General features: G+C 40.4%; 1 protein-coding gene and 1 long non-coding RNA gene across 14 annotated transcripts in view; one reads left to right on the top strand and one right to left on the bottom strand.

Annotated features, from left to right (window-relative positions):
* Window positions 1-15,472, bottom strand: part of SLC4A4 (solute carrier family 4 member 4) — a 370,302-nt gene that overhangs the window by 201,519 nt on the left and 153,311 nt on the right. The window lies entirely within an intron of this gene.
* LOC149460512 (uncharacterized) lies at window positions 7,435-13,363 on the top strand. 3 transcript variants are annotated; one of them, XR_016313056.1, is made up of 5 exons: window positions 7,435-7,602; window positions 10,309-10,386; window positions 10,803-10,961; window positions 11,310-11,402; window positions 12,176-13,363. It is a non-coding gene; the product is annotated as an uncharacterized LOC149460512 (long non-coding RNA). The 3 variants fall into 3 exon arrangements; XR_016313057.1 differs by lacking the exon at window positions 7,435-7,602 and adding an exon at window positions 7,724-7,912; XR_016313055.1 differs by lacking the exon at window positions 7,435-7,602 and adding an exon at window positions 9,844-9,934.

Genomic DNA, 15,472 nt, shown 5'->3' with positions numbered 1-15,472 from the left:
GTCCTGCTTGCTGTTGTTATTGTAAAACTCCTCGCTTCAGTGATGCTAGATCCTCCTTATGTTAATTTCACAGAATGCAAAGCGTTCTGCAAATGGAGAGGGGATCCTGTCATTCATCCTCCTTTCCTCAATTCACGGAACATTTTGCTTTATCTGAAACAAATACAGGAAGATTGTGAAAGACTGGGGTGAAAGGGATGCCAGATCCCTCAGTGATGCCAGATCCTCCTTATAATAATTTCACAGAACGCAAAGCGTTCTGCGAATGGAGGGGGGGATCCTGTCATTCATCCTCCTTTCCTCAATTCATGGAACATTTTGCTTTATCTGAAACAAATACAGGAAGTTTGTGGAAGACTGGGGTGAAAGGGAAGGGTTAGTGGCATGATCCTTCACTGTTACAGCCAAGGCTGTTAACCCATGCAGAGCTAGAAGTTCGCCACTGCCAGGAGGATCTGGAATCACTGAAGGGAAGATTTTTACAGCAAAAAGCAGCCAACAAGCCACAGGATATACTTCATTAAGGGTAAGTTATGTCCCTGTGCTAAACTAAACTTCAGCTTAAAAAAAAAGAAAAAAAAGTTTATATGTGCAGAATCTTCTTCTTCTGCTCCATAGGCCATAACTGCTCAGTCCTTCTATGATGCGATATCAGCTTCCTCTTTGCTGTTCTATACAAATCATCTTGGTATTGACGCATTAAAGAGTTGACCACAGGCACAACATTTCTCTGGTTGTCAGATACTGTACTTAATATTGGTTGTGCCCTTGTGAAGGTGTGGATAAAATTATTAAATGACTTTCTATAGACAGATCTTGCTTTGTAGCACCCTGTTTAAAACTTTAGTATGGCCCCCTACTCATGTAAGAAAAACAAAATCATGGTTACTAGGTTGTTAGATCATCCGCTTTACTACTGAACATCTAAATTACACATGTTGTGTGGTCAACTAGATTTGGTTAACATCCACAGAATTTGTGTAATTTATATGTCCGTGATTAAAAAGATGAGCTGACAACCCTGCTTCATACTTTGTTTGCAACTTGGCATCCTTTTTAGAAGCTTCCTCATCACCTTGGAAACTTCCAGAGTGTTTAGGCAGCTTTTATAATGGGGAAAGAATAAAAAAAAAGAAAAGGGCGACAAGCAGGGGCCCGAGTTTGGGGACGTATTTAGTGCTAAGTGTACATGGTATAATACGGTGAAGATCCCGTGTGGCTGCTGATCACAGGATGGCACCCTTTGCAACCATACAGGTCTCTCATAAATAAGGCCGGTTATAGATACAGTGGTTTCAATAGCTACTACATTTGAAACAATATTCTTCTACAAACTAATTATTCTTATACTTTGAATAAATTGTTTCCTATGTGCTAGTAAATGACATCTCACTTCTTCACCTAACAGAACAGTGAAGTAGTTTGTTGCAACATTATATGATGGTATTCAGAGCAAAGAAGACTCCTTGGAGCATGGAGATAGTCAAATCTTTCATTAAGGTACATGTTATAGCTAATTGCAGAGAATACTTAATGAAGGTTTTAGGAATCAGTCTGCTAAAAGGCAACCTATGGTGTTGATGCTATCTAGATGGGTCATCATGATCAACTCAGCCCTGGCAGGAATCAGCTGATTAGCCAGGAGAGGGCTTATTGATTTACAGTTTTAAAAAGATAGTGTGGATCTAAGAAGATAGATAAATATAATTATCAGCCATTCAGAGAGTAGTGGGTCCAATAAATAAACTAGATGAAATGGAAACCATTGTGTTTATTAGTGATGAAAGCTTTTACTTTAACAATTGTACCATACACTTGGCAACAAGTATTTGATCAAGTGTTAAGAGATGCCCGTTCACTCTGTAGGATATACTACATACAGAAACCCTACGAAGAAATGTGTAGAACCATACGGAGCAGGGCCCTCCTAACCCCCCTGTATTGAACTGTATTGTTGCTGTATTGTCTTCCTTTTATATTGTAAAGCGCTGAGCAAATTGTTGGCGCTAAATAAATCCTGTATTATAATAATAATATTAATAATCTATCAAAGTGTAGGACTGATGACTTGGCATAGCTCCCAAAAGCTGAAACAGCTAAAGATGAGTATTTAGCATTTCTATGTACTTTATGTGCATGGATAAACACATGTGAAGTTATTGGTTAGTTAAAAGAGCCTTGAATATGCAGAAGTTTACTAATTAGACACTCGTTAGACTTTAAATCAGCCTTTCTCATACTTTTTCACAAGACGTCCTCTCTGGGCATGAGAGTTTACACTTGGGGCGCTGTTGGGAGCAGGTTTGTGCCAGGAGGGAGGATTTGGGGTGTTTGTGTGCTAGGATGGAGAGGGGTTAGGAAGCAGGGTTTTTGCTAGGAGTGAGGATTTGTGAGCAGAAGGTTTGTCCTAGGAAGAGGATTTGGAGGGGTTGTGCTGGGGGATGGGGGTTGGGAGTGAAATTTGTGCTAGAAGTAGGGATTTGGGAGCAGGGAGTTTGTGCTGGGAGGGAGGATGTGAGGGGTTTGTGCTACGAGGAGGAATTTGGAGGGTTTGTGCTAGGAGGGGGAATTTGAGAGAAGAGTTAGAACCTAAAATCGCCTAACTCTGCTTCACATACTATGTAACACATGCAAAATCGTGTGTTTTCCCATAATACAGAAAAATGTGCTGCCTTTTGCAGTCATGCAGGGGTGCCAGTAATTCTTAATCACACCCCCATGCATCTAGCAAATACGCGTATGTTTGTGTCCGTTAAAAAATTCAATGTGCAGGAACATACAAAAATGCGCATGCACTTGGACAAACCTCCTGGTATGAACAAGCCCTCAGACTGGTGTGCCCCAGGATTGTACACATTTCTAAAGGGTGACTTGACTGAAAATACGGTGGAAAAACACAGCCTATGGGTCTTCCGTGCCCCTCTCATGGCAGCAGGCCCTTTAATGGGTTCTTCTATTTTCCTGTAATGGGTGGTGTTACCTTGCCCCCTTGACATCACTTGTCAGTCATCCTGACTCATGACCTTAGTTAGGATCCCTTCCCTCCCCTCCCCTCTCCCTTCCTTTACTGAGTCAGGCATTGCCTCTTTACCCATAACCGACAATCTGTGATGCTTAATTTGATGGATCCTAGTTTTTTTAATGTTTGCTCTCTCTAATGTTTTCATTATTAGCTGACAATGTCTTATCTGTTTTTTTTACAATCTGAAAATATTTCTACAACACTGTATCATTTCTCCTGGTTGTATGATAAAACTTTTCAATAAAAAATTATTGAAACAGGAAAACACTACCCTATGCTTCCACAGAACCCTAAAGTCAGGAGAAAAGCTGCTCTTGAAGAATGACAGATCATAATACTAAATTCAGTGTGGGCACAACCATTTTGAATTATAATCTGCAGTGCCCAGGAGCACTCAACGTTACCATGATAGGCAACCCTGCCAACCAGCAATCAGGCAAAAGTATACAGTCTTGGTTTTAACGCAAGGTGCAATAATTACCATTTATCCATAGATATATGCTTGCACATGAACAGAATATAATCTGTGGGAATTATTCTCTGAACCTCCAGTTTTCACAAAGCATGCACAAGCATTGTACTGTAATGTTCCTTTAGGCTGTGACACCATCCATAGAGATCAGCACAAAAACAGCCAACATTTTCCAAACCACCTGATCATTTTTTGTGACAGTTCCTCATAATATCCTTATTGCTGGACTGTAATGACAGAGGTAGACATGTTCATATCATACCACAGTATGACTTCATGTAACGTTTTTGGTTATCTATTAGGATAGTGCTGAAATATTATTTTTAAAGTTGAAGCCAAGGTTTGTGTTACATAAATTCCAGACTCCAACTTTCAGTTTGATAATAGTCTGCGATATCACAAGGTGCTTTTTCAGTCTATTCGTTTCTATATCTGATGACCCAAAAACACTTCTTGTATGGTCCTTACATGTGCTTTCCGCTTCTGCAATGGGATTATCTTTGCTTATACCTGGAAAGAAGGGAATAAGACACAATTTTCCTACTCAGCTAATGCTGGCCATAGATTGTTAGAATTTTGGCTGGTTTAGCAGGGACATGCCAAGAATCACATCATCTATGGGCAGGCTGATTGCACCCAATTCGATTGTTGTTTGATTTGGGTACAACCAGTATGTTTGATTTTTGCATGCGGTACAATAATCACTGTGTTCTCCCAGCAGGGACAGCTCCCCGCTCAACCCCCACCCATGCCGGGAGAACACAATAGTTCTAGATGTGTTGATGGAGGAATCAAGCGATTTTCTTTCCTATAACCCATGCTTGCAGGAAAGAAAATCCCATTGTATATGGCCTGCCTACATTTATCTATTGTGACAAATGTTTCTTTGTTATTGAACAAGTATTTTGATTCAATAAGTGCAATGATTATCTTTTGACCTTGGTTATGTTATATATTTTGTAAACAATGGTCCATACATCAAATAAATCAACCTATTTGGACAGCTGTCTTTTTCATTTAAGACATGTTACTAATCTTATGATAGACTAATGAATCCTTTAATTAGCATGTTAGCTCAGTTAGCAGCTTCAATGATCAACATTAAAGAAACAATTGTATCTCATCAGCAGCTTATTACAAGCAGTGGGGAGACACTATGTGCCATGGAGCAGGCACACTCTACAAATGTAAAACAAGTGGCTGGGAGGGATTTGGAGTTACTGGAAAACAGAATAGCTTTGTATTCAATTGCTAGGCCAGCACTGTAATAAGAAGTGCAGCAAAGCACACATAATATAAAGCAAAAAAAAGGTTAAGATTTAAGCAGTGGGTACTTGAATAGCTCTTCATGAATACAGCATAACTAGTCATAATCAGTTAAATCTGTCTTCTGACACAGCAAACATGGCACTTTTATATTTTCCAGCTGATTGCTAGGTACCATATATTGGATAAGCAGTACTATAGTAAACCTATTTTCTTTTTTCAGGAGCTTGCACAGTGAAAGGATTGTTTCAGTAACCTCTTCAGTACCATTTACTATTTATTTATTTTGATCAGTGTATTGTTAGCCTAATGCAGGCCATAGATGGGGAGAAAACCGGCCGATTTTTCTTAAAAAAAAAACAAAAATCGGTAGTTCAATCGGCCGACGTTACCAGGAACGGTGAAATAAATCGGCCGATTTTCATCCCGTCGACAGCCAACAAAAAGTGTCTCTGCAGAGAGCTCCGCTATTTCTTTGACAGTTCTTTGACATTTATAGTGGCTGCAACATTGTATCTATTTGTATCCATTTCGGATACAGATGTTTTTATTCAGAAACAGATACAATGTTGCAACCGCTATAAATGTCAAGGAACTGTCAAAGAAATAGCGGAGCTCTCTGCAGGAACACTTTTTGCCGGACTGGAATTCTTCTTCTTTTTCATCCTCTTCTTCTTCATCTTCTTCTTTTTCTTCATCCTCTTCTTCTTCATCCTCTTCTTCTTCATCATCCTCTTCTTCTTCTTCTTCATCCTCTTCTTCTTCATCCTCTTCTTCATCCTCTTCTTCGCCTTCCTCTTCTTCTTCATCCGCTTCTTCTTCTTCTTCATCCTCTTCTTCTTCTTCCTCTTCTTCTTCTTCATCCTCTTCTTCTTCATCCTCTTCTTCATCTTCTTCCTCTTCTTCATCCTCTTCTTCTTCTTCCTCTTCTTCTTCCTCTTCTTCTTCTTCTTCCTCTTCTTCTTCTTCTTCATCCTCTTCTTCATCCTCTTCTTCAACCTCTTCTTCTTCTTCTTCTTCATCTTCTTCTTCATCCTCTTCTTCATCCTCTTCTTCATCCTCTTCTTCATCCTCTTCTTCATCCTCTTCTTCTTCTTCATCCTCTTCTTCATCCTCTTCTTCTTCCTCTTCTTCTTCTTCATCTTCTTCTTCTTCATCCTCCTCTTCTTCCTCTTCTTCTTCATCCTCTTCTTCTTCCTCTTCTTCTTCATCCTCTTCTACACTGTAAAATCCAATAGCTTTCCCAACTTAGATATATTTGTTAATTTTACTCATATATCAAAAATATGCCTTCTTACTAGTGTTTATTAAGTTAGAGTTAATTGCAAGGTAATGAAACCATTTTACTTATTTTTTTGAGTGAAACCAACTTAAAATAATCAAGTTGCAACAAAGGACGCAGTGGCAATACTACACCAGTAGGAGGCAGATATGCATTAACTGTCCTTAAAGCCCAACTCTGGGCAAAAAGAAAGAAACTCCTATGCAGAGGAGCTTTGCTTGCATTGCAAGGGTTAGCTGTTTTTGCAGGGGAGAAAAAAAGCTTAAACTCAGCTGATCCTCCGATACTGCAAATGGCACTCCCCCACGATCCAACAGTGGACTATTCCTGACATCCTCATGTCCTGCCGGTCTATGGGCTTGCTGACATCAGGACCAGTTCACTACTCAAGAATGCTAGATCATGGGGGGTGGAGTTGCATGAGCTGCAGGGATCAGTTTTGTACAGGGAGAATTGAAAGATCAGGTAAGTATATCTCCTTTCTCTCACCACTAGACACAAATGGGTAGTTAACCCTTGCAGTCCCACTGCAAGGTAATATTTGTTTTGCCTGGAGTTGGCTTTAAGTGATTGTAAAGTCTAAACAATTTTTCCTGCATTAAGGTGATACATGTTTAGGTAATATTATTGCCCCCTCACTCCCCTTATTACACTTGATCCAGCGCTATGTCTGTCTGTATAGTGGCTTTCTCTTCTGACTTTCAGGTCTAACAGGCATTGCTGAGGCAGCTGCTCCTGCTGTCATCAATCAAAGCCAGTGAAGAGAGATTGAGGTATTAGGTGGAGCCAGAGTCTGTCAATTGACACAGACAGCGGCTCAGGATTGCACCTGCAGGTGTACCACCATAGGAAGCACACTTAGAACATGAGGAGCCATGAGCGCCAAAAAAGGACAACTGGGGGAATTGCACAGAGCAGAAAAGTATAAACCTTTGTTATTTTTTTAAATTGTGTTTACAATCACTTTAGTCCAGTGTTTCAGTATTGCTGCAAATGTATTAAAAATGCCCTAACAGACAGCCAGTTACAGTACATTTTCTCCTGCTGGCTCTTTTTTTCACAGTGCTGTCTTTCTGGTTCTTTTTGGTCCTTTAAGGAAGAGAAAGGGTTAGGCCTCTTGCACATGGGAGTGATAAACACCTTGTGTTATACTGATCTCTAATCAGATGTACTGATGTCTATGACACAATGCACACTACTGACTAAACACTAATAAAGCAGCACTGAGTAAAGTGTGCAAGAAAAAAATATAAAGTACACTTAGTTTGTGTCTATACTCTGTACATAATCATTTACATGCACACAGGAATACAAGTGTATATCCATACACAGCCTCAGAGCTTGAATCATTATTTGTCCTATCTCCACCCACCTACAATTTCCTCCTCCCTACTTCCAATAGGACATGGGCTTATTAGTGACAGACAGTTGTCTGCACCAATGAGAAGCAGAGGTCCCAGCTAAGCTACAACAGTATGCCGGCAGAAGGCACGTGGACATCAGACTGGAAGGACATCCAGGAGAAAGAAGAGCTGCTGAAGAGGGTGTGAGAGGCACAGAGTGAGTACAGTGAGAAATGTGGGCAATTAGACTTGAAGGATGGACAGATCTGAGATGTAGTGGAGGTGTCTGAGCAGTGTGAGCTGCAGAGAGGAAGCGCGCAGGAAAGTCCATGTGCTGTAATATGCCACTCCTCCTTGGTGTTCAGTGTCTGCTTCTCCTGAGAGCTGTGTGGGATCAGGAAGGTGGGGGCTGAGAGCTGTGTGTGATCAGGAAGGTGGGGGCTGTGTGAGTTGGAGAGAGACAGAGTGGGGGAAAAGCTGAGTTCTGTGACTGCCATCCCTCTTGGGATTTAGTATCATCTTTGGAGGTGAGTGTGTGTTGCACTGTGATCTGGAGAGAGGAAGTTTATGGGAAAAGCTAAGTTCTGTTCAATGTGTGCTTCCATATCTGTGTCCCTCTGCAGTCTGGGGGGGGGGGGGGGGGGCAATGTGCAGCAGTCTCAGTGTGTGTTTTTTCTCTCTCTCATGCCCCAGTTTGGTAGATTTTTTTCCTCTCCTTTTTACTGCTATCACCAAGAGTAGAAAAATCTAAAACAGGAATAAAGGCAAAATGTTAGAATTGGAGACATAATTTCTGGTGATCCTGGTGGCTACCATGGATTTCACTTCACTTTCAGTGTTGGCTATGAAACAGAAATTAACCTGTTTGGGACCGCCCCACACACATATACGGCAACAGGGTGGCACGTGCAGGCTAAATCCCGTAAATGTACGTCGAGGGTGCAGGCGGGCAGGGGAGGTGCCCACGTGCTCCCCAGCGCCGCTGTCACTGTCTCCTCACACAGAGGGAGACAGCGCAGGTATCCGGCAGGCTCGATTGCCACCAGCTACCCGACAATCTTCACTATGAGAGGAGAACGGCGAGCTGCCTATGTAAACAAGGCAGCTCGCGGTTCTTTCGGTAAGGAGCGGAATGATCCCCGCCTTCCTGTCATCGGGAGACAGATCACTCTGCTCCATTGGACAGCCCAGCTCCCCTCACAATTAGAACATGCCCAGGGATCTCACTAGTGTTAGCCCCTTCCCTCCCAGTGACACCAATACAGAAAAAGTGCTTTTTTTTAGCACTGATCTCTGTATTGGTGTCACTGGTTCCCAAAATGGTTCACAAGTGTGCGATGTGTCCACCCCAATGTCAGAGTACTGCTAAAAATTGCTGATCGCCACTATTACTAGTAAAAATCTAATAAATTATAAAAACCATAAATCTTTCCCGTAGTCTGTAGACACTATAACTTTTGCACAAACCGATCGATATATGTCTATTGGGATTTTTTTTTTACTAAAAACATGTAGCAGAATACATATCGGCCAAAATTGATGAAGAAAATTGACTTTTTTTTTCATTATTTTTATTGGCTATGTATTATAGCAGAAAGTAAAAAATATATTTTTTTCAAAATTGTCGCTGTTTTTGTTTATAGTGCAAAAAGTAAAAACCGCACAGGTGATCAAATACCACCAAAAGGAAGCTCTATTTGTGGGAAAAAAAGGACATCGATGTCACACGACCGTGCAATTGTCAGTTAAAGTAACGCAGTGCCGTATCGCAAATAATGGCCTGGTCAAGAAGGGGGCAAATCCTTCTGGGGCTAAAGTGGTTAATAGGAAATCTCTTGAGTTGGACAGGGATGACAGAAAACTAATGGGTTTTAATAACTGCCCTTACTTTATCAAAAAAATTTTTGCCTTCAGATTTTCTCACATTGCTAATTATATATTGTACTTAATTGTAACTTAAATACTGAAATTTGCACTTACAATTGTAATTGTCAAAATGGCAGTAAAAACTTGGCTGTGTCAGTAAATTGTGGGTGTCTTATCAGTAAATTTATTTTGGTAGGTTGGCAACACTGTAGATGGAGTGTGGACACTGATCATCTGGGGCCTGGGGGGTGCAGATGCTGACTACCAGCAAGGAGGATGGGGGTGTGGCCACCAACCAGCAAGGGGAGGGGTGCATGCGGCCATGGACTGGCAAGAAAAGGACGCAGCCAACAAGCACTATTTGGGGGAGCAGCCACTGATTGCCAGGGGCTTGGCGTCTGACCACCAGGAGCACATTGTGCTCTACAATCACTCTGCTCTATGAATGCTTGTATAATGGCTATCTTCAAACCTATTGTGGGGGGGGGGGGGCACTGGATGAAAAGACACTTGACCACAAAGGACAAGGGGCACAGACACAGCTTTTATTACAGTTATTTATGACCATTTTTCCTGTACTCTATTCTTTCAGTCAACAACGATCCATTCCACAGAGGAAGATTTTACCTTTGTGTAATGGTAATCCTTGATCCATATTTACCGACTGGACAGTCTCTGCCATTGTGAGTATTTTCTGGGGTATACAATCACTGACCACATGGGGGAGTGGATGCAGATACTGCCCACCACGAAGGGGGGGTGCTACAGGGCACAAAAGCCTGTGTTCAGGATGGAGGCCGTAAATATAAACTCTGCATTACAAACCACTGAACTCTGGATGCTGCCTTAAACCATTGAACTTATCCTAACCACTTAACTTAAAATTGAATGTTTCATTTAATATTTTATTGTAGTATTTTTTTTTCAATGCTTGCTGTAGTTTCCTATGCTTATAAAGAATGCACATACGGTATCAAAGACTGTGTCTGCCTGTAATCTACTACACTAGGTTGTAAGGGGGAACTTATTTTTAAGTAAGGAATTTTGTCCTTTTCAGAAGAATTGCTCACAGCAGCTGCCTGAGATCTCTTCCTTGAACAGACTCTTTGTCAAAGTGGGCTTCAGTACACCGGAGGTAAGATGCCAATAGCTAGTAATATTTTAATGGATTTTCCTGCAATAGGTCTAACTAGAACTCTGCCTTTCAAACTTCTGAGCTCTGGTTCACAAAACTACTGAACTATACATGTAGAATTCAGTAGTTTGTAAGGCAGAGTTCAGTAGTTGGTAAGTAAATTTAGGAGTTAAGCAGTTTTGTGTTGGCTTACAAACCAATGATCTCTGAATGCAGAGTTTAGTAGTTTGTAAGGAAGAAAAGTTTACCTTACAAACCACTGAACTTCACAGGTAAAGGTGAGGGAAAAGCTGGGGGAACCACAAAGAGAGGGAGGACAAGGATCTGCTTGCTGGGGCACTGGAGAATTTGGGAGAAACTTATTCAAATATTAGGGGAATAGAGATTTTTTTTTTTGTTTTGTTTTTGTGTTGTAGGTGTTTGCAGAGTTCAATAGAATAGCCACCACAAATCTGCAGAATAACTTTTTTGATGCCCTGGATCGATACACACCATGCTTTGTCACAATCTTCAAGTCCAAGAAAGGAAGTGTTGGAGAGACATTGTCCATGTTTGTGCAGCAAATTAATTCAGAGGTGAGTCTACTGCAACCCTCTTTTTGTTTGTTCTCAACTTACAAAACCTTTCATGATTCACTTTGTTGTAATATACAGAAATATGTACGATACCATAAATGTACAACCTGTAACCTCTACTACTATCCCTTTTGGCCTATGTTGTTACCTGTATTGATTTCAATATTTTAAAGTGGTCTTGAGAAGTTGTGATCCAATGATGTTAAAACATCGAAGCTATGGGTGTAATTTAAATAACTTCAAGCAGTAACTTTCCTGAACTGTCAAATAGTGTGATATTTGCTTCATAAACATGTAGGTTTACATTTTATGCAATATTAAACTGAACTTTTGATAATTTACTTCTAGAAACCTGATGTGACAGCAATGCACACCCTTGTGCTCTGAGGCCTCCCTGTTCTACTTGGTGATGACCCCAGTACATTCTACATCACCTGCTTCGTAAGTTATCATAGTTGCACCTTGGCAGTTGTGGGGGGATTTGCTTTGTATTCCTTAGAAATACAGATTAATACTTATTATATTACTAGTACAGTGGTGGGCAATGCAGTTTATAAAATGTAATCCCTTAGTGAGGGAGGGTAAAACAAATGTTAATGCCTGAACACAATTTTGCAACTTAGACGTGTTAGTAGAACTGTATCATTACAACTACTTTGTGTATCCAGATGGATTATACCCTTTTTTGCGTGTGTATATAGCTATCTAACTTAAAGTGATATTAAAGTCCTTGTGTGTTTTTCTGTTTAAATATAACAAACGTGTTATACTTACCACCTTTTGTGCAGTTGGTTTTGCACAGAGCAGCCCAGACCCTCCTATTCTCGGGTCCCCTGCTAGCACTCCTGGCCCCTCACTCCTGCTGAGTGCCCCTACAGCCAGCAGCTGTATGGGGCAATTGTGCCAAGGCTGTGTGTGTCTATTTAGACACAGAGCTGCGGTTTGGCCCCACCTCCTCTCTCTCCTCATTGGCTCACTGACTTTGAATGCAATGGGAGGTAATGGTGCCCCACTGCTGTCTCAATTAATGAGGACCTGCTGCACACAGAAGGTGCTTTATCCTAATGCATAGAATGCATTAAAATAAAAACCGTTTAAAAAAATGCTTTAAAGGAAGAAACCTTCCAAAAATAGATTGACTTTGACCCTTACCTTGAAGCTAAAACTAACCATATACAACACAGTGACAAATAATCATGTTTGTTTTTGTATAGCCTTCTGACAGTGATGAGGTCTGGGCACGTTTACCTGTTGGACTGAAGACTGTCATTGATGAAAGTATGCCTGCTTCTCCAAATCATCTCCACCTTGACCCAGTGTCTATTGCCATCATAGCCGAGGGAGGTACTGTAATGGAGGATCTCCAGAACCTACCTCAAGCACTCTTTGCCTCTTCTTTGGACTTTTATATGCTTTACACTTGGAATACCCTAAAGCCATGAAAAACACTTTTATATTCATTCAAAGAGGGATGCTTGGCATGTGGGAGAACAAACTCCCACCAAAACTGCAAAGTCTGAAGAATTTCCTGTTGTGTTAGAATGTTTGTTTTTTGTTTTGTTTTGTTTTTCTGCATGCCTGTGACCTGTTTTCAGTAGACTAAAGTTAGCTGACGTCACAGAGCTCAGAAACCTTAGTGTGCTGTTTTAAAATTTATTGTAATAGATGTTCAAGCTGGCCAACTGCATCAAAATGATCTGTCTTTGGCCCTTGCATACCAAATCACCAAAATAGAAAATATAGGCATACCTCAGTGGTTGTACAGAACCAATACAGGCTAAAGTAATTTCATATATTGCAATTGATGTTCAATTGCCTCAAAGTAATCTATCTGATCATACAACAAACATACCTGAGTGGTTGTATATTACCAATGTGGGCTAAACTCATTTCATGTATCATAATTGATATTAAAGCTGACCAACTGCCTCAAAGTGATCTGTGCTTGCGTGGAATAAACTCATGGATGCAGTTGTCTAGTTTGTATGTCTCTACAGTATAATATATGCAATGAGTTTATTCCATGTAAGTACAAATCACTTTGAGGCAGTTGGTCAGCTTTAATATCAATTGTGATATATGCAATGAGCTATGCCTATATTTTCTATTTTGGTGATTTGGTATGCAAGGACCAGAGACAGATCATTTTGATACAGTTGGCCAGCTTGTACATCTCTATAATATATGCAAAGTGGTCCTTTCACTAGTTCCTACTCATCCTGTAAAAGGTCCTTTACTTGCAGGCAGAGTTAATTTAGTGGACCTATTGTGAGTATGGTGTAAAATGGCATGGAGGAAAACTACTATTAAAATGGTTGTAAACTTCAGACATGAAATATGAACAAAGTATATTCCTCTATAGTGTGTACTTGTCTCCATTAAAAGCAATGAGTATAATTTCATTTCTGCTGCTTCATTTCTCCATATCGGCATGAATCACTTCTGACAAGTTTTTTTTTTCCTGACACCAAGAGAAAAAAGGTGACTGGAGGGCCCTCTAGCAGATTGACAGCCTCAGCTCTGTTCCTGTGAAGGAGGTGTCTCATCCCACCAAACAGTTCTTAGAGCTCTCCTCACTGAATTTCTGCAGAGTTTCATTTCAGCTCTCCACCCTCTGTTTTCTGAACTCTCGGACAAGCTTTATAAATACAGCACTTTAAATGGCTGTAGTGAAGACTGCAGATTAACAGGTATAACTTGTGTAGTAGGATGTTTCATCTCTGTATCACCTAAGGCCAGTCACTTCACTAGGTATATATGGAAGGGTTACAACCACTTTAATTGTATGAAAAGATATATTTAAATAGGCAGTCATGGAAAACTCTGGATATTTTGTCAGGTTTTAAACCAAGCATCAACGTTTGTTATTATGGCTGTTGCTTACTTTAACAGTTTGTGTAAGTAATATGTAAATTCTCTACAAGGGCAATAAACAGCTCTGTATGTGCCCTGTTACACAGCTGTTTACACAGCTATAGATTCTATACTGTAATGACGGTACAGCAACATAGTGTGACTGTGATGGAGTGGTGGGCAATCTAGAGCTAACACACTGGCTGGGAGGGACACCAACTGACATCAATAGTGACACTAATACAGTGATCAGACAATAATGTACACTGTATTAATGACACTGACCGGGGGGGGGGGGGGGGGGGGTTATCTGTGAAGTGTAATGTGTGTCCTATGTGCTGCTGTTTAGTTGTGAGGGAGAAGAAACACGACCTCTGTTCACAGCACAGTGATCTGGCTCTGTCTGTGTAAATGTGATTTGAAAGAGAAGGTCAGCAGGTTTCAGCCACAATCATTGGCTGAAACCTGTTGATTGATGTGTACTGCATCCAATCACAGCATGGGTAGGCAGGGGGTGCCAAACCCAGAAACAGGCCCATGCCATACAGTTAGATAGTCTGGCCTGCCCAATACTGCTTGTCTGCAGTATTGGGCAGATGCAAGATGTTAATGTAAAATGGATGTTTGGATAAAACTAAAATAAAACAAGTAACGCTTACTTGGTTTTTTTAAGGCAATCGGTTTGCATGGTTTTAACAAGTAAATTGGATTGCTGTTCAAGTAACCACAACTCAATATTCAGAGTTGCAGAAAATATCACATTAGTTAGCCCAACCTAAATAAATGTGTCATTTGGAATACATTACACAGTAAACTTAACTTAAAATGATTTTGTTATTTTAAATGGCAAATCCGAGTATTCCATACTAAGTTAAGAGTTCACCTAACGTAAAATTTTCAAGTACTATTCACTATTTTTTGTTAGTTGTGTATACTAAAGTGTAAGTTCACCACACTCAATAAGCATTTGTAAAAAGAAAATACAATTCTTATTCTAGTTTACTTGGTTTTTTTGAGGCAATCGGTTTGCATGCTTTTTTTAAGTAAGGTTTACTAATTGGATTTTACAGTGTACTTCCTCTTCTTCTTCTTCTTCTTCTTCATCCTCTTCTTCATCTTCTTCTTCATCTTCTTCTTCATCCTCTTCTTCTTCATCCTCTTCTTCATCCTCTTCTTCATCTTCTTCCTCTTCTTCCTCTTCTTCTTCTTCTTCATCCTCTTCTTCATCCTCTTCTTCATCCTCATCTTCTTCATCCTCTTCTTCTTCCTCTTCTTCATCCTCTTCTTCTTCATCCTCTTTTTGTCTTCCTCTTGCAGGTCACTGCTCATGCGCAGATTTTTTATCGGTAAAAAGATCGTCCGATTTGCCCATAATTGAAAATCGGCCGATCGGCAAAATCGGCCGATCTTTTTCCAACTTTACCGATAAAAAAAATCTGCCAAAATTCCAAAAAATGGCCGACCTATTGACCCACTAACGATCTGAAAATCGGACGATTTTATTTTCGGCCGAAAAATCAGCCGATTTTTGACCCATCTGTGGCCTGCATTAGACCCTCAACAGAAGAAATCTTCCATCACACTGCAAACGGTTTAGGAGAAAAAGTCAGCTATTATGTCCAACACTGCTAAACAGAAAAAGAAAGCAGACAGCTTCT

Source organism: Staurois parvus, unplaced genomic scaffold, assembly GCF_062004578.1.
Source record: "Staurois parvus isolate SC_StPar_1 unplaced genomic scaffold, SC_StPar_1.0 ptg000227l, whole genome shotgun sequence".
Lineage (NCBI taxonomy): Eukaryota > Metazoa > Chordata > Amphibia > Anura > Ranidae > Staurois > Staurois parvus.
The sequence above is the reverse complement of the archived record's forward strand: the minus strand, read 5'-3'. Positions and strand labels throughout refer to the sequence as shown.